Genomic DNA, 19,903 nt, shown 5'->3' with positions numbered 1-19,903 from the left:
TACAAAAGTATAAACATGAGGCTACCAACAGTCCTAGTTCCTTGGGTATACTGCCGGAGAAATTCTATGCATTTATGCCACACATATCCCATTTTTATGCACAGATGATGGCATACTGTTCTATGCTTTGCATTTTTGGATACTTTTACTATACATTTATGCTTTTCACAAAAGAAACAAAAACCTCATGAAATCAAGTTATCCACACTTATACACTAGAGTATTATTGTCACATTTGATAGCATAACCTTCAAGTTACTTCTTTGTGCTTTTTACGGTCTGAAATTCATTCAAATGCTCTCTGTGACAAAAAATCGTTTCATTAACCATTATAACAAAAAGTTAAGAAGGAAAAGTTCACTTTTGCTAGCTAAAAGTACTTGATTCTCAGTCTTCATTTCTCAAACATTATTGCAGACAGTAAAACTGCTACCTCACTTAGGAAGACAAATGGTACTGCTCTTGTTTGTTTATTTATTTATTTATTTTATTTATTATTTTTGGCTGCGTTGGGTCTTCATTGCTGCACGCAGGCTCTCTCTAGTTGTGACGAGCGGGGGCTACTCTTTGTTGCGGTGCGAGGGCTTCTCATTGCGGTGGCTTCTCTTGTTGTGGAGCACGGGCTCTAGGCACGCGGGCTTCAGTAGTTGTGGCTCGCGGGCTCTAGAGCGCACGCAGGCTCAGTAGTTGCGGCGCACGGGCTTAGGTGCTCCACAGCATGTGGGATCTTCCCAGACCAGGGCCTGAACCCGTGTCCCCTGCATTGCCAGGCGGATTCTTAACCACTGCGCCACCAGGGAAGCCCCTTGTTTTTTTTTTTTAGTCATGTATATTGATTTTTTCCCATTATGATTTGGGGAAAACCTCCAAATCCTGTCATCACTTACTCAGCTAGTAGAATGCCTCTCCAGGGGGGCAGGGTCTGTGGTTTCAGTCTGTTCTCAGTACATGGTCCTGCTGCAGGTAAGTCTGAGGTGACAAGGTCAGTGTCCGGTTATGAGGTGCTCACCTTGCCCCATCTGCCTGCCCAGGGCTCCATCAGTGCTGAGTACTGGACCACAGTCAGCAGTCCCCTGCCCTCCTTCCATTGTACCAGCCTGTGATCTTCAGTGTGTTCCTGGTCTTCGTATCTTCAGTTTCTAAATAGGGACGTGTATATATCTATCTGTCTTCCTTCTCTTAGGAGTAGTTTGAAAGTATTATTTGTAGCCTACTAAACATTACTGTACATAATCACACTAGTAGTCATATACTGAGAACTACTTTATACCAATTAGAATAATAGATGCTTTACTTACACTGTTGTGTCTTGTAATCCTCACAACACCCTGCAAAGTTGACATTATTCCCAACATAAGGATGAGGAAGTTGAGGCTCTGGTAACTAGCTGAATTCCCAAACAGCTAGAAAGTAGAGGAGTCAGGATTCAACCCAAGTGGGTTTAGTTGCAAAGCCCATGCGTTTTCACTGTAATACCATCTCCAGATCAAACGTTTTATTTTCCTACCTTACCTACAGGAAATTTAGCTGAGAAACCACAGCCTGTGTTTACTTTTTAGAACAATCTTTAGAGCCTGTCTCTCTCTCTTTTTTTTTTTTTGGCCACACCATGAGCGGCATGTGGGATCTTTGTTTCCTGACCGGGGATCGAACCCATGGTCCTGCAGTGGAAGCGCAGAGTCTTAACCACTGGGCCGCCAGGGAAGTTCGAGCCTCTCTCTCCAGAAAGCTCTTAGACTGTACAGTTATTTTTTTAGTTCTGCTAAGTTTTGCCAAATAATGCAAATAAGGGAAATATGATATTTTAGAAATAAGAGTATCGTGTCACCCCATTCCAACCAGAGATAAGCTTAGAAGTTCTTTCTAGTCATATTATCAAGCAGGTATACAAATCATAAATGACACAAAAAGGAAAAACATAAGCTTTCCTTTGCCTTTTTGAAAAAAGCTAAGCAAATACACAAACAAATAAATATATAAAGGCAGTCCATGCCTGCATCAATGATGAGAGTATGCTGGAGAAACTCCCTGGTGGTCCGGTGGTTAGGACTTGGCACTCTCACTGCCAACGGTGCAGGTTCGATCCCTGGTTGGGGAACTAAGATCTTACAAGTCACGTGGCACATCCAAAAAACCAAAAAACGTATGCCAAGAACCAAGGGTTATGATTAATCTAATCTCTTTCCCATGTGTGATGGGTTAAAAAAAAGGAACAAATTCTTTGACTATTGAGAAGTGAGGTCTGTGTCCCCTTCACTTGAATGTAGACAGGCTCTGTGACTGCTCTGACTAATATTATATGGTGAAAGTAACACTCTGCCAGTTTCTAGCTCCAGGCTGTAAGGGACTGTTATGGACTGAATATTTGTGTCTCTCCAAAATTCGTATGTTGAAACCGTCTATCTTCCATGTGATGGTATTAGGTGGTGGGACCTTTGGGAGGTGATTAGGGTTAGAGGAGGTGATTAGTATTAGATGGGATTAGTGCCCTTATAAGAATCATGAGAGAACTTGCCTCATTCTGCTCTCTACCATGTCTGGATACATTAAGAAGTCAGCAGTCTGCAACCCAGAAGGTGGTCCTCACCAGAACTGGCTGTGCTGGCACCCTGATCTCAGACTCCCAGGCTTCAGAATGTTACCAAGTCCAAGCTTGTACTGCTTGCCACATGACAGGACAATAAATTGAGAGATGAGTTTTGGGGGCAAGGAGTAGCAACTTTATATGGAAAACCAGCAGGCTAAGATGGTGGACTAGTGTCCCAAAGAACCATCTTACCTGAATTTGAATTCAGGCTTCTTTTGTACTAAAAGGGGGAGGAGGTGTGGCTGGTTGTTGCACACTTCTTGGTTCAGGGATCCTTAGTTCTTGCAGCTGTCCAAATCCTGGTCACAATGTTCCTATAAACCTGCAACAAGGCAATGGTTATTTTCTTTTCTAAGTTAATTCATTTATTTATTTTTTTGCCACACCATGTGGCTTGCAGGATGTTAGTTCCCCTACCAGGGATTGAACCCACACCCTTGGCAGTGAAAGCGTGAAGTTCTAACTGGCAATTGCTATTTTTTGTTCTGCAACTTTTTTTTTTTAATATTTATTTGGCTGCACCGGATCTTAGTTGCGGCACGTGGGATCTTCATCACCATGTGTGAGATCTTTGTTGCGGCACCCAGGATCTAGAGTTGCGGCATGTGGGATCTAGTTCCTTGAGCCGGGGTCTGACCCGGGATCAAACCTGGCCCCCCTGCACTGGGAGTGCCAGAGTCTTAACCGCTGGATCACCAGGGAAGTCCCTGTTCTGCAACTTTTTATCTCTATACGAAGGGAAAAGTGTTATACCTTTAAAGGTCAGAGCCTCCAGAATGGGCTATCATGTATATTTCAGGCTATAGGCAACGTTCTTTACAAAAGGTGCAGAGCCAGCTTGAGTAAGCATGGGCAATAGAGCACAAGGGTTTGAGCTAAAGGAAGAGATCCGACAGGTAGTCAGGTTTGTTCTTGTCTGTTATAAGAACTGTGAGAAATAAATTTTGGTTGTTTAAGCCCCCCAATCTATGGTATTCTGTTACAGCAACCCAAATTGACCAAGACAGGGACTGGCAGCTTCTACTGCCTGTATTTTGGAATACTAGCTCTTAGATCCCAGAGACACCATGTAAGAAGACTGACTACCCTGCAGGGGAGGCCACATTGAGAAGTCCAGGGACTACATAGAGAGGAGGGGGCCGCAGTTGAGGCCTGCCTTCCAGCAATTCTTGCCCACGTGCCAAGCACATGAATAAAATCATCTTGGATGCTCAGGACCAACTCAGACACAAGCTGAATACCACCAAGTGACCCCAGTCACTGCAGCGTGGAGCAGGATTATCCTGCTGAGTCTTGCCCAAATTCCTGACTCACAGAATCTTGAAATATTATAAAATAGCTATTATTTTAAACCACTAAGCGTATTTTATTTTTTAATCTTTATATTTTGTAGTAATTTTTGACTTACAGAAAAATAGCAGAAGTAGTACAGTTCCCGTATACTTTTCATCCAGTTTCCTCAAATGTTGAAATATAACCAGCGTACAATCATAAGAAATCAGGAAGTTGGCTTTGATTCAATTCTCTTAATTCATTTATAAACTTCATTTCATCTTTTCCAGTTTTTGCACCAATGTCCCTTCTCTGGTCCAGGATCCAATCAATCTATGAATCCAGATTGCATTTAATTGTCCTGTCTCTTTATTCTCCTCCAATCTATGACAGTTCCTCAAACTGTCTTTGTCTTTTATGACTGACACTTTTGAAGAGTACTGGTCAGTTATTTTATAGAATGTCCCTCACTTTAGGTTTGTCTGATATTTTCTCATAGTTAGGTAGAGATTATGTATTTTTGGCAAGAAAATCAGAGGAGTAATGTCCTTTTCTCACTGCATCACATCAAGGGATACATGATGTTGTACAGGATGCTAGTAATCATTTGGTTAAGGTGGTTTTTCTACCATATAGTTATTAGTTTCCCTTTGTGAGTAATCAGTATTTGGTGGGAAGAGACTTTGACACAATGTAAATATCTTCATCATACTTTAATCCACTTATTTTAACATCCAGTTTGGCCTGCAACAATAAGCCACGTAGTTATGAGATGGTTTGTTATGCAGCAATAGCTAACTGGTAACACTGTGATAGTACTGTCTTTTTTAGGGTCTCAAATAATTTGGCTTATAACCCTAATACAGTCACATAGCAGTTATTCTTTTTTTTTTTTTTTTTTTGGCCACACTGTGGGGCTTGTGGGGTCTTAGCTCCCTGCCCAGGGATTGAACCCATGCCCCCTGCACTGGAATTGCAGAGTCCTAACCACTGGACCACCAGGGAATTCCCCAGTTATTCTTACTAAAATAAGATTCTGAGGAAAACCATATTATCACACTAATATTTAAATCCAGCCAGTTACAAATCTTAGTAGTTATGAAATTCATATTTCATAACTACTAATTCACATTTCATAACTACTGTTTATCCTCTTTGAATATTCTGCACAATGCTTTTAAGACAGTGGACTGAAGAATTATTCAAGAAATCAGCACTGCCTCAATTACTTTATGATTTGTCCTTGTGGAGTAGTGAACGGAAGATTTCATAGATAATACTGGCTCCTCAGGGCTTCCTCAATCCTGACAATGTTTCTGAGCAAATATTTCTATGGAGGCTGATCACAGATCTGGGGTCTTTCCCCCCCACACACTATAATTATTCCAGTAACCAAAGTCATATTATTCCCATCTCTGTACTTTTACAAACAGTGTTAAGACCTACCCCACCCCACCCACAGGGTCCAAAGAGAGGGTGGTGTGTCCTCAACCAGTGGGCCTGTAGAATCATACCTTCTTTGAAATTCACACCCTCCAATCCCAGCTTCTATGATCATGGCCAAGGCCAGGTCTGACTGATTTGCCAGTGGTGCTAAATACTCTACTATAGTCCCTGGTGAGTGCCAAGACCAACCTTCATCCAATTCTCCTGAATGTCTTTAATCAACGTCCTTGGTTCTCAGCAGCCCCTAGATGAAAGGTACAGTGATTTGTGACACCTAGAACTATAGCTCTTGTTTTTTTACCTTTTGCTTTGACCTGGAGCCCACATTATGCATGACTGCTCTCAAAGGCTTTCTATCGCAGATGATCAAAGATTATGACAGGAACAGAATGCCTTTTCATCACATCCAAGAACAGATGGTCAGCCCTGAGTCCAGCATCTAGGTGTACTCAGCCCCTAGGGAGACCAGGCTACTGTGGACAGTGGATGGGCCAATCTTGCAACAGGATACCATGGCGACAATCCCTAGAAGTAAGGTTACCCCCAATTCCCTTGCACTTTGCTTTGTTCATTTAACAGGATGTGCTACAGATGGTTCCTTATCAGTGTATATAGAGCTATGTGACTCTATTAACGTAAATAACTTTATTGACTTTAAGTGGCTTCTACTACTTCGGTCAGTGCTGTAGTGAGTGTCCTTGCATATCTATCCATCCTTGTACGTAAGAATCTATGTAGAGGAGTGGGAATTCAAAATGGTGCAGCTACTGTGAAAACAGTATGGTGGTTCCTTAAAAAATTAAATATAGTACCATATGATCCAGCAATTCTATTTCTTCAAGAATTGAAGGCAGGAAGTCAAATAGATATTTGTTTACTCATTTTCATGGCAGCACTATTCCACAACAGCCAAGAGGTGGAAGCAACCCAAGGGTCCATCAACAGATGAATAGATAAACAAAATGTGGTCTATACACACAATGGAATTAAAAAATGGAATTCACCCTTAAAAAGGAAGAAAATTCTGACACATGCTGCAACATGGAAGAAACTTGAAGACATTATGCTAAGGGAGATAAGCCAGTCGTAAAAGGACACATACTGTATAGCTCCACTCATATGAGGTACCTGGAGTAGTCAAATTCATAGAGACAGGAAGTAGAATGGTAGTTGGCAGAAGGCGGGGGAGAGGGGAATGGGCATGGAGTTCCAGTTTGAGAAGATGAAAAGGTTCTGTAGGTGGATGGTAGTGGTTGTTTCACAGAAATATGAATGTACTTAATGAAGCTGAACTGTACACATGAATATGGCTGAAATGGTAAATTTTTTGTTATGTGTATTTTACCACAATTGACAAATTTCTTTAAATTCTATAAAACAATGAAGAAAAAAAAGAACCTACTTAGAGGATAAATTCCTAGATATGGAATTGTTGGGACAAAAGGTACATACATTATTTACTTTGAGAAATATTATCACATTGCCCTCCGGTGTGCACTCATACCAGTAAGAGTGACTATTTCCACAAAATCTCATCAATTGGAGGAATTATCAAATTATTTGATCATTGCAGAGTTTAAGCTGGGGAGTGAATTCAGTTGGCAGTTTTGAAATATCCCCTTGGCTGGTGTTTGCAGAAGGGGTTGAGTGTGGGCATGGGGGTGAGCCAGGTGGACTAGTTAGGGAGCTGCTTCAGGAGTCCAGGGCTGGGGTGATGGTGCCTCGGACCAGCAGGGTGGCAGTGGGGATTTATTCAACAAATCATTCTAGATTAATCAAGTGACTGCTATGTGCTGGGCTGTTCTAGGTGTTGGGGCTACAACAGTGAACCAGACAAAATCCCTGCTCTCATGAAGCTGACATTCTAATAGGAGGAGAGGAGGGGAGAGAAAACAGATAGTTGGTGATGGTGCTATGAAAAAAATTAAAGCAGGGAAAGGGGAGGTGATATTTGGGCAGAGACCACAGTGAAATGAGGAAAGGAGAGCCCTGTGGATATGGTGGGGTGTTTTGTGCCGGTCTCAGCCTATCAAGCAATGATGTGGTTGGATTGGCCGTCGTGATTGCAAGACACCCTTCAGCAACAACCATTGGGAAACTTTGAAAAAACAAAGGTTTTTTACTTACAGCACCTGGAAGTCACACAGCACCTGGGGCCACACAGCGAGGTCATGGGGAGAGAGAGAGAAAGCATGTGTGAGCCTGGGGTTCTGCTTTTATTGGGGTCAAGGGTGGGGACCAAGGTTTTTGCGCGCTCACTCTTTATTGGTGAATTTAAAACATAAGGACAGAAATTTAAAGCATGGAAAGAGAAAAAACAAGCGGCCCAAACAGTTATCAAATTCAACCAACATCGCTAAAACAAAGGAACCTCAATGCAGGGAGGCGGCCTGGCTTTTTATCTAGTGGCTAGCAATGTGTTTATTCTAGATAGCCGTCTTTGAACACAGGAGCCAAAATCTTTTTATCATCTCTGTGAAGGGGATCAAGGGACAACTGAATAGACTTCCTCCTGCTGGTATGGGTGATATGGTGAGGGCCACTGTCAAGAAAGGCAAACTAGCGGACTTCCCTGGTGGTCCAGTGGTTAAGACTCTGCACTTACAGTGCAGGGGGCATGGGTTCCATCCCTGGTAGGGGAACTAAGATCCCACGTGCCTCGTGGCATGGCCAAAAAAAAAAAAAAAGTACTTAAAGAAGAAAGGCAAACCAGAGCTCAAAAAGAAAGTACATCCAGCAGCGGTAATTTGACAACAAAAGTCTTACCAGAGAAACGATGGCATGTTTCTTTAATTTGAAGATAACACTGGGATCATAGTAAACAGTAGAGGCGAGATGAAAGGTTCAGCCATCACAGAACCAGTTGCAAAAGAGTGTGCAGACTTGTGGCCCAGGATTGCATCCAATGCTAGCAGCATTGCATGAGTCTTTGGTGTATTTGGAAAGAAAGAAAGGAAGGAAGGAAGGAAGGAAATTTAAAATTATTTGCTTCCCCTGCCCAAAAGATAGTCATCTTTGAAGTGGATACATAGGCAATCAAAACTTAAGTCAGGCACTTGCATTATAAAAAAACATAAAAATCCAACAACCTGTCAGGGTTTACAATGCAATCTTCCCTGTGATGCAGAAGCATCAGAATCAATGGTGAGGACATTAACTGCCTGGGCACCTGATTGGCTAAAAGTCGGGGTAGGGTACATTGTAACCAGAAATTGCACATCTAAATAGGGTTATAGTAGCAAATCTGATAATAATTATACAGGCAATAGTCTGAAATTCAGTCCATAGCCATTGTATCAAACTTGAAAAGTCCAGTCTTGAAAGTAGATCAGTTATCTCCGGGGGAGGGGGGGCGCTGGCAACCTGTTCAAAGATTTGGTAAGATTGTGGAATACTTTAACATCTTGGGCCATCTGGTGTAAGTAGTGTTGAACCTGTCCTGAGTTGAGAGATTGCTCTATATCTCATCGAACCAGTCTTTTAGTCCTGAGAATAGGTGAGTTAAAGGGTTATATCCCATTTTTGGAAGCAGTGATGCAGGTGGGTTCCCCAGTTAGGCCTACATGATGCAGGTATTTGGATCAGGTATTTATTTATTTATTTATTTATTTAATTGTTTAAACTTTTTTTGCCTTCGACGCTTGTGGGGTCTTAGTTCCCTGACCAGGGGTTGAACCCAGTCCCTCTGTGGTAAAAGCTCCAAGTCCTGGGCTTCCCTGGTGGCGCAGTGGTTGGGAGTCCGCCTGCCGATGCGGGGGACGCGGGTTCGGGCCCCGGTCCGGGAGGATCCCACATGCCGCGGAGCGGCTGGGCCCGTGGGCCACGGCTACTGAGCCTGCCCGTCTGGAGCCTGTGCTCCGCAACGGGGGAGGCCGTGACAGTGAGAGGCCCACGCACCGCGATGAAGAGTGGCCCCCGCTCGCCACAACTAGAGAAAGCCCTCGCACAGAAACGAAGACCCAACACAGCAAAAATAAAAAAAAATAAAAAAAAAAAATGCTCCAAGTCCTAACCACTGGACTGTCAGGGAATTCCCTTGGATCAGGTATTTAATAAGAGGCATTTCTAGGGAAACAGAAGAAACAAGCAAACAAAAAAGGTTCATGACTGGAGCATATCATAATCCAAGTTTCTGAGTTCTGAAGGCAACAGTCAAGAAGATTTCTAGACGTCAGGCTTGAGGCATTTTCAGGTGGAATGAGGGCAGACAATGGCAATCTGACAGATTTTCCTGGTTTGCAGTTTGAATGTCTCTGGTGATTTTTCTTAGTGGCCCACATAGCAACAGTCATGAAGATTGTCCATACATGAGCTGTCGTGGAGATGTCTCTGAAGTTTACATCAAGTTGTCCCACTTCAGCCTGCATAGCTTTGGGGAAAGGGTGGTTTTTGTTCTTAATGATTCCAAGGCAGAGGGTGGGAGAAAAATTGGAAACATTAGTCTGGAGAGTTGTAGCCAGATATGGGAGGAAACAAGAAGAATTCAGCATCCAGTCCAGTTGACAGGTACAAAACAAAATGCCAAAGACGATTAACAGGACTAGAATCTGATGTCTCCAAGGTATACAATAGTTTTCCATTGAAACATAATTTTTTTCTCTATATACTCACTCCCATTTCTATCAGAGATAATCAAAGTAAGACTAATTTGTTTGCAAAATAAGTCTAGTCTCATTAAACGTGGCCTGATTATTTACATAGATGCAGCAAGAATAGTGATTGATCATATAGGCTCTTTTAAGTCTGCCTTGCTGGAACTTTTCATAAGGAATCTCCAGATTGAATTTTTAAATGCCTCTTGAGGCTAGGAAACCAAGCCTAGAATTTACCATCAGACTTTGCCTGCAATACCTGTAGAATTGGGTGAATTCCTCTCTCTTCTTGAGGTTCCCAAAATATCCTGAGGTTCTTGGGCCTTCCAGGAAGTGATCTCATAATGCTGCTGAAACCCTGTAAGCAAGGTACGAGGGTGATTTTTCCAAGGGGTTTGTTGACTCTATAAAGTCAACTTATTTCCTTAAAGCCATCTGGCCATACCTGAGTCTGTGTATGTCTCTCTCAAATATGATATTCCTGTCAAAAACCTTGGTGATATAATCAACATTTCCAATTTTGTCCTGTCACAAGGAGAGCAGATTCTTGTTGCCCTTATGCAAATAACTATATGGCCATGAAACTAAGAATACTCAATGGGAGTTTCCAAATTCTGGAGGGATCAGGTAGGAGGGAAAAGTAATTGTTTCATCTTTGTTCACAAAGATATACTTTACCAAATTACTGTAAGTCATAGCTTAAGAGGAAAAGTTTCCTTAAATCTGGAAAACTAAAGATTAAAGAACCAACAGTGCTTCAAGCAAAAGGCATTAAAAAATTATAATTATCCTCAGCAGTTCATTCAATCCTATGTAATTAATTCTTTTTTTAATTAATTAATTTATTTATTTCGCTGCATTGGGTCTTCATGGCTGTATGCAGGCTTTCTCTAGTTGTGGCGAGTGGGGGCCACTCTTCGTTGCAGTGCACGGGCTTCTCATTGGGTTGGCTTCTCTTGTTGCGGAGCACGGGCTCTAGAGCACAGTCTCAGTAGTTGTGGCGCACAGGCTTAGTTGCTCCGCAGGATCTTCCCAGAGCAGTGCTCGAACCCGTGTCCCCTGCATTGGCAGGCGGATTCTTAACCACTGTGCCACCAGGGAAGTCCCTATGTAATTAATTCTTTTTTTTTTTTTTTTTTTTTTGCGGTACGCGGGTCTCTCACTGTTGTGGCCTCTCCTGTTGCGGAGCACAGGCTCCGGACGCGCAGGCTCAGCGGCCATGGCTTATGGGCCCAGCCGCTCCGCGGCATGCGGGATCTTCCCGGACCGGGGCACGAACCCGTGTCCCCTGCATCGGCAGGTGGACTCTCAACCACTGCACCACCAGGGAAGCCCTGTAATTAATTATTGACCTTGATCTTTTGTTAGCAGTTTTATGAATCCAGTTTTCCTTAGACCTCTAGAAAATCCCAAAGTTACTCCCAGGTCAAAAAGACTTCACTTAGAATTTGATTTGGGGAAGTTTGTCCAAAATATCAAAAGGTTTTGGACACTTAACTAAATAACATCACAGATCATTATGAAAAAATACTTAATTATCTACTTAACCAAAGTGACAAAAGATTTAAAAGGCAAATACAGAAGGCCCCAGAGTTGTGAGTTCTCATAATATTCAGAAGACTCAGTTTTCTTAGTAATCAAACACCTGATTAAGATAACATGAAGCAGAGGAAATTATTTTGGTAAAACACAACATCTTTGATTCCTAGCCAGATTACTTAAAAGGTAAAGAAAAACCTTTTGTAATCTCTTACGAGGAGTAGATCAATGCTCCAAGATAACTTTGTCCTTTTAGCAGATGAAAGAAAATACGTAAGCATACTACTGATACTAAAGCCTATGTTTTTAAAAAAACCCTTATAGTAACAATTCCATTTTAGCCAACTTGACCCCACAAGGTAAATTTCTCTGTTCCTTTCTCTTTCTTCCCAACTTTCTATACCACTTCATCCTTTATTTTCCTCTTTCCCATTCTGAAATAACCAGTTTTACTTTAGGAAAAATTTACTTTCTTTTCCCTTAACAAAAGTGCATCTCCATACCTCATACCTTCTCTAAGCCAAAAATAAAAATCCTACTTTCCTTGCATACAGAGTTGTTTACCTTATTATTTCTAGTAGCTTTAATTATGTATATTAATTAGAATTCTTAACCTTTAGGAACCTTAATTTCGAATGAACACTAAGAAGTAAGCACATGTGTGGGGAGTTCCCTGGTGGTCTAGTGGTTAGGATTTGGCACTTTGACTGCTGTGGCCCGGGTCGAGTCCTTGGTTTGGGAACTGTGATCCCTCAAGCTGTGCGGTGCGGCCAAAAAAAAAAAAAAGTAAGCACTTGTGAACTGAACTGTTAAATCAGCATTCTTTAGATTGGCAAATTTATGAATACATTTCATAATTTCTAGAAACATACATTTCTTCATAGTATAGTTTTTCAACGTGGCACAGGACATGCTTCCTAATAGAAGAAAATACCGTTTCCTCTGTAATAGGAGGTCAAAATTAGGTAAACTTAGACTTGTTGAGCAATTCCTATTTCAGTATTTTATCATATTTGGAAATGATCTGGACATTAAATGAATTCCCATCATTTAATTTAACTTAGCAAAATTTTCAGGGTGGAAGTTACCAAAGATTTGGGAAACTATTCTTAAGTAGACATACCATAACACATAAATATTGCAGTAAAGTTCACCTAAAAACTCTTATCCCACTTACATTTATCTATCTCCCAACAATTATGTTTAGACTACCCACAAAAAGTTCATTAGACACAAGTCAGCCATCATCCAAAACTACCTTTCTTGCTGACAAATTTTGTAATGGAGATAACATGAATTTATTTGACTAGTAAGCCCAGGGAGAATAAAAGTTGTTTATCTGCATTTTATTTATTTATTTATTGGCCATGTGTCATGTGGGATCTTAGTTCCCCAACCAGGGATCGAACCCGCACGCCCTGCAGTGGAAGTGTGGAGTCTTAACCACTGGACCACCAGGGAGGTCCCAATCTGCATTTTATTTAATGCTGGTAACTCTAAAGACATACCTATTTTAATTTAACCAGTTTTTATTTACCAGCGATTACCCCGGATCATGTGAACTCAAAAAACATTTGAGTTAGTTACTGTATTTCTGGGTTTTAGGAATACTTAATTGATAACTATTTATTTTTAAACCAATTAAATAAGATCTCTTTTAGAAATTAATTTTAGCATTTCCATCCAGAGGTAGAGAAAGAAAAAAATCACATATATATAACGTGCATGCATAGATATACATAAATGGGCAGACACAGACACTCTATAGCTTCTGTTCCAAAATGTTAGCTATGAATCACATACAACAATATAAAACTCATTAGTTTATAATAACAGTTGAATCCAAGTTGGCAGATGGAACAATTTAAGGTTACCTGCTCCAATGGCTAAAGCTTCTTACTAATATTTGTGGAGAAGACTTTTAAGATTTGTATTTGTCCTTGACAAGTAATTTCCTGGGGTGTTTATATTTCAAAGACATTTTAAGATTTACATCTTCAAGGGACAGAGAAAGAATCTAAGTTTTCTTCTTGGAGTTTTAGTGCCTTTTGGATGGTTTTGGCAGTCCCAATAAAATGTAGTAGTGCTGCCCTGTAATTAGGGGAGTACCTTCTAAAAATAATCCTCTGGACTCCAGGTCAGAGTGGGCTTTTTCAGGGTTGAAAATGAAAAGGGGTGGATCACTGTGGTGATTGGCATAGTGTATTGGGTCACTGGCACAGTGATATTGGATCACTGTGGTCACAGAAATGATAAACCTATTGAACCATGCCAATTTTGCGCAGCAGGAGACGGGCTTCATCTTAATGTTTTCCATTCATTGTGAGCCTTACCAGTAGTCACTGTGATGGAAGAATGGTCATGGTGCCAGGCACTAAACATCCAAGTGAGGAGAGGAAGTCCCCTGGTACGAATATCAGTGGCTCTAAGGGCCTTTGCCTTCCCATTTCCCTCTTCCTCCTCACAAGAGATTGGTAACCTTGTCACCTTTTCCCTTGGGGGCAGGGACACCCATGACTCATACTTCTAATTCTGCCGCATACAGGGGAAAGTCCAGGGGCCTCGGGATCTGTAATATCTCGGAGGAAATGAGCTCAAATGAATCTTTAAGAAAGTTATGGCTTTTAGTGTCTTTAGAGATACCAGCCAGTTGACACATTTTGGCAGCTGTAAATATCAATTCAGAGACTGTCTTGTTCCAACCAAACAAGAAAATCCAAGAAATCCACAATAGCCAATTAGTTTCCCTCTCTCTTTCCCCATGCATAAAATCTTTAAATAATATTTTAATTTCAGTTAAGGTACAGTTTTTGATCTCAGTTTCCACTTCCTGTTTTTATCCTGTTACCTTAATCTTATGTGCTGTTACCAGAAATTTTTGGATGATGTCACTGTGAGCCCTCTTTGTGGGTGGCTGCTTTCCTTTCCACGGGGTATCCCAAGAGACCTCGCCAGGATTGGGTCTGCCTCCACTAACGGGAGATATGCATACAGTCTTTGGGAAAAGCCCCCAGGCCCCTGGAGTGTAATTCCAGAGTTTTGGCATGTTGGTATGCATGGCTTTAAATGACACCCAGGAGGCACTTCCCTGGTGGTCCAGCGGTTAAAACGCCACGCTCCCAATTCAGGGGGCCTGGGTTCGATCCCTGGTCAGGGAACTAGATCCCACATGCCTGCAACTAAAGATCCTGCATGCTGCAACTAAAAGATCCCGCATGCCACAACTAAGACCCAGCACAGCCAAATAAATAAATAAATATTCAAATAAATAAATAACACCCAGGAAGCATCTGTGGGGTTTTGCATTTGTCAAGGAGCTGGTGTACCCCATCAGGGTTCTTAGGAGACATTGGCACCAGATGTTTAGGACATTTATATTTGTCTATTAATTTTTTTAGTAACACTGATGCCAAAAGGTCAGCCTCTGTGCACCTGTGCCAAATCAAATCTCTCAGAGACAACAGTTTTAAAGGAAGTAGAAAAGAATAGCTTTATTGCTTTGCCAGGCAAAGAGTACACAGTGGGCTCCTGCCCTGAAAAACTGTATGTCCCTAACCCGGGAGGATTTGATGAGGAGTTTTATAGCAACAGTTCAAGTGTGGAGTTGCTGATAAGATTAGGGTGGGTGCAGAGCCTGCACTCCTTTAATCTCATCTCAGGTGGTCTCAATCTTTTTTTGTTTGTTTTATTTTTGGCTGAGTTGGATCTTTGTTGCTGCACATGGCTTTCTCTAGTTGCAGTGAGAGGGGGCTACTCTTTGTTGCGGTGCGCTGGCTTCTCATTGCAGTGGCTTCTCTTGTTGCGGAGCACGGGCTCTAGGTGCACGGGCTTCAGTAGTTGTGGCTTGCGGGCTCTAGAGCGCAGGCTCAGTACTTGTGGCTCGCGGGATCTAGAGTGCAGGCTCAGTAGTTGTGGCGCATGGGCTTAGTTGCTCTGCGGCGTGTGGGATCTTCCTGGACCAGGGCTCCAACCTGTGTCCCCTGCATTGGCAGGCGGATCCTTAGCCACTGCGCTTAACCACTGTCTCCTAATCTTGATGAGTTTCTCTGGTCCCTTTAATCTCGCCTCAGGTGGCTTCCTGGCTGCTTCTCCCTTGATTAGCCACTGTTTGAATCTCCCTTTTGGAACTCAGGGAAGGTCATGGATGCTGGAGTCTGTTCCCTACAAATAAGAAACGGGGGACAGAAAGGCTTCCATGCCCAGGAGCCCCACAGGGTCCTGCTCAGTTGCAACATCACACCAGGGATTGGATCCATAATATTCCATCAGTTCAGGGGACCAAGTAGTGAGTGAAGTGGTGACACAGAGACTGTAAGCCTCTGTCATATTTTCCCTCTGGTGTTGCCACTGGTTTCTGGCTGCAAGGCTATTTCATTCTTCTTGGTTAGGACACATAGTCCTACATAGCACAACCTACTGACAGTGGTAGCAGTAAGAGATCTCCTATCCTCTTCCCCTAAGGGAATGTTTTTCTCATACCTTTAGCCTCTCCTTGAGTAGTGACAATAGCCTTGCAATTCAAGGCTCCTTAGCTCTCCTTGGCCTTGAGGCATGGAGGACCCTTAGGCAATAGTCAATTAAGCCCTTTATAATTAGTGGCCTACTCTTCTCATTAGACCATTTAGTCTTTATCACACCACTCTGGGGAGATCCTTGGATTATTATGGCAGCTGTGACCTTTTGGGTTGGATACCACAGGCAACACACCACTGAGAATCATGTGAAAGCACACCGTAGCGCAACAGGCCCCCAGCAAGGGGTGCTCCTTCCTCAGATGGTGTTACCCACCCGAGTTAGGTGGTTAGTAAGCAAGTTACAGGTAAAAAGGGCATTCCCCTTGTTTAATTGCAAGGGCAATCATGCAATCCTGCCCACTATGCCAATTGTTTTGTGCCTGTCTCTGCCTGTCAAAAAGCAATGTTATGACTGGACTGGCCCTTAAAGTTCTTATTATGATTGCAAGATATCTTGCAGCAATAAGCATCAGGAAACTTTGAAAGAATAAAGGTTCATTTACAGGACCCGGAAATTACACAGCGTACCTGTGGCCGTAGAGCAAGGTTGCCATAGAGAGAGGAAGAAAGAATGTGTGGGCTTGGGGTTCTGCTTTTATTGGCGTTGAGGGTGGGGACCTAGGGTTTCAGTCTCTCTTCATTGATGAATTTAAAATATTTGATGGGCTTCCCTGGAGGCACAGTGGTTAAGAATCCGCCTGCCAACGCAGGGGACAAGGGTTCGAGCCCTGGTCCAGGAAAATCCCACATGTCACGGAGCGACTAGGCCCGTGCGCCACAACTACTGAGCCTGCGTGCCACAATTACTGAAGCCCGCGCACCTACAGCCCATGCTCCGCAACAAGAGAAGCCACCACAATGAGAAGCCGGTGCACCACGACGAAAAGTAGGCCCCGTTTGCTGCAACTAGAGAAAGCCCGCGCGCAGCAACGAAGACCCAACACAGCCATAAATAAATAAATAAATGTATTAAAAAAAACAAAAAAAAACATATGAGCAGGAATTTAAAGTGTGGGAAGGGAAAAAACAAGTGGCCCAGCCATAAAAAGAAACGAAATTGAATTATTTGTAGTGAGGTGGATGGACCTAGAGTCTGTCATACAGAGTGAAGTCAGAAAGAGAAAGACAAATACTGTATGCTAACACATATATATGGAATCTAAAAAAAAAATGTCATGAAGAACCTAGGGGTAAGACGGGAGTAAAGACACAGACCTACTAGAGAATGGACTTGAGGATATGGGGAGGGGGAAGGGTAAGCTGTGACAAAGTGAGAGAGAGGCATGGACATATATACACTACCAAACATAAACTAGATAGCTACTGGGAAGCAGCCGCATAGCACAGGGAGATCAGCTTGGTGCTTTGTGACCACCTAGAGGGATGGTATAGGGAGGGTGAGAGGGAGGGAGAAGCAAGAGGGAAGAGATATGGGGACATATGTATATGTATAACTGATTCACTTTGTTATAAAGCAGAAACTAACACACCATTGTAAAGCAATTATACTCCAATAATGATGTTAAAAAAAAAAAACAAGTGGCCCAAATGGTCAGTTACTGAGATCAACCAATACCTCTAAAACAAAGGAGCCTCAGTTCCAGGAGGCAGCCTGACTCTTTATCTAGTGATTTGTTCATTCAAGATATCCTTTGATGTGGCTGCCTCAGTAATCAAAGCTTAAGACAGGCACTTTCATTACAAAACAAAGAACCTAACAGTCAGTTTATACTACAAGGGAGAAGTATTCCAGTCAGAGGGAACAGTAAGTCCAAAGGCCCTGAGGCAGGAATATACTCAGTGCCTTCTAAGAACAAACAGCAAGGAAGCCAGTGGGACTGGTGAGCAGGGAGCAGGGCACACGGTATAGGAGTGTGTGGTCTGGACCAGAATCTAGAAGGCCGCATTAGTCAGACTGGGTAAGGATTTGGAATTTTACTCTGAATGCAATGGAAACTTTTTTTTTTTTTTTTTCAGTTCAGCATCTGATCTAGGAACAGATTCTAGGGACAAGGGAAAGCAAGCAAAGAACATGAAGGTCTATTTTGAACAGCACAAGCTCAAGGCAACCATGACTTGAAGCAGGGGGTAAGCGGTGGCAGAGGGGGCGGTGAAAGGGTGGGAATCTGGATGTAGTTTGAAGGGAGTGCTAATGAGATTTGCTGATGGATTGGATACTGGATGTGGGAGAAAGGGAGGAATTAGGATGACTCCAAGGGTTCTTGGGCTGAGAAATCGGAAGAGTGTGTGGCCATTTGCTGAGATGAGGAAGGCTATGAGTGGAGTAGGGCTGGAGGGGGATGGGGAAAAAAGAATTTTGGAGTTGAGGGAAGTAGTGGATTCATGAGATACTTAGTGAATAAAATCTCTAGGGCCTGGGGACTTTTGGGGTGTGGGGAGAGAGGGAGAGGTCAGGGACAAAAATGAGTCTCAGGTTTCTGGGTTATGGACTGGGAGATGTTGGCACCATTTTCTGAGACAGAAGATGGGAAAGGTGCTGGCTGGTACTGCAGCAGGAAATCTGGGTAGCAGCTGCTGAAAGTGATGCTGATTCCAGCCTGGAATATTCCGCCACTTCCATATTGCTCTCTGCCTCCTTTCTTTGGAAATCTGTTTAAATGTCTGCTTATTAGCGAACCTTTTCCTGACCACCGTCTCTCGAATATGGTTGCCATCCTCACCCCTGTGTGCTCCGTTGCCTTCCCTGGCTTTATTCTTTTTCAGCACATTTATCACCATCTGATATTACTGCCTGTTTATGGGATGGTCTCCCACCACTACAAAGTGAACCATATGAGAGCAAGGAATTGTGTCAGTTTTGTTCCCAACTTAAAACAGTACCAAGTATCTAGTCAGTGCTCAGGAAATATTTGTAGTCTAAATGAATGGTGAATGCCGAGTAGGGGCTGGGATGATCGCTGGGCCCCCTCTGATTAATTTGAGACTGTCACCAGTTTGGATTCAGTGCATCTTGGTGAAACTGCCCTGGCCCTGGAGGCTGAGAGCAGAAAGGACAGTGGCAGAGGAGATCCGGGAGCTGGAGTGAGGAGGAAGGGGTAGAGCCTCAATATCTCCACCTGTAAAATAGAAATGTAAAATGAAGTGTGACTTCCATAAGGGGCTGTGAGTGAGGATTGGATGTGGGAGAAATATTTGGATTAAGGTTCCTGGAGTGCAGGGTAGGGGGTGCAGGCAGGGATAGCGTGAGATAGTAAATGTTTGCAATTTAGTAATAAAGGGTGTTTTTTTGTGAAAGGTTGGTTGTCATTGGGGTGGGAGGAGGCTGGCCTGCCTGGAAAAGCCCAGGAAATGGAAGGGAAGGGCAGAGCACAGGTTAGGGGGCAGTTAGGTCCTGGGGCTGTAACTACCTGTGACAAGATTGGGGCAATTTGTGAGCTGGGGTGGTGAAGCAGTCTGGAACTCACTCCCTGGTCTCCATCCAACATTCCTGGCTCCATGAGAGCCCTCCTCCAGGGGGAGGCTGGAGGGAGGGAGGGCAGGGCAGACTGAGGCTATTATCTTCTGGAAGAAGAGATTGATGCCCAAGTGGGAGAAGGATGGTACTAGTGCCCATGTCCTAATCCCCAGAACCTGTGAATGTTACTTTGTATGGCAAAAGGGACTTTGCAGATGTGATTAAGGTACAGATCTTGAGATAGGGAGATTATTCTGGATTATCTGAATGGGCCGATATCATCACAAGGATCCTTATAAGAGGAAGGCAGGAGATCAGAGAGTCCAGTAGAAGTTATAAGGGTGGAAGTAAGAGGTTGGAGTGATACGAGGAAGGGGCCCACAGCACAGGCATACAGGTGGTCTCTGGAGGCTGGAAAAGACATGGAAATGGATCTTTCCTGAAGCCTTCAGAAGGAATGCAGTCCTGTTGAAACCTTGATTTTAGACTTCTGACCTCCAGAACTGTAAGAGAATAAATCCACGTTGTTTTCAGCCAC

At 43.0% G+C, this 19,903-nt stretch overlaps 1 long non-coding RNA gene across 1 annotated transcript in view; it reads left to right on the top strand.

Annotated features, from left to right (window-relative positions):
• Positions 1 to 19,903, top strand: part of LOC307191118 — a 63,467-nt gene that overhangs the window by 36,027 nt on the left and 7,537 nt on the right. Inside the window, exon 3 of the long non-coding RNA XR_013829603.1 lies at positions 17,928 to 18,038. This is a non-coding gene — a long non-coding RNA (uncharacterized lncRNA). The remainder of the gene's footprint in view (positions 1 to 17,927; positions 18,039 to 19,903) is intronic.

Source organism: Stenella coeruleoalba (assembly GCF_951394435.1).
Source record: "Stenella coeruleoalba genome assembly, chromosome: 8".
Classification (NCBI taxonomy): Eukaryota; Metazoa; Chordata; class Mammalia; order Artiodactyla; family Delphinidae; genus Stenella; species Stenella coeruleoalba.
The sequence above is the reverse complement of the archived record's forward strand: the minus strand, read 5'-3'. Positions and strand labels throughout refer to the sequence as shown.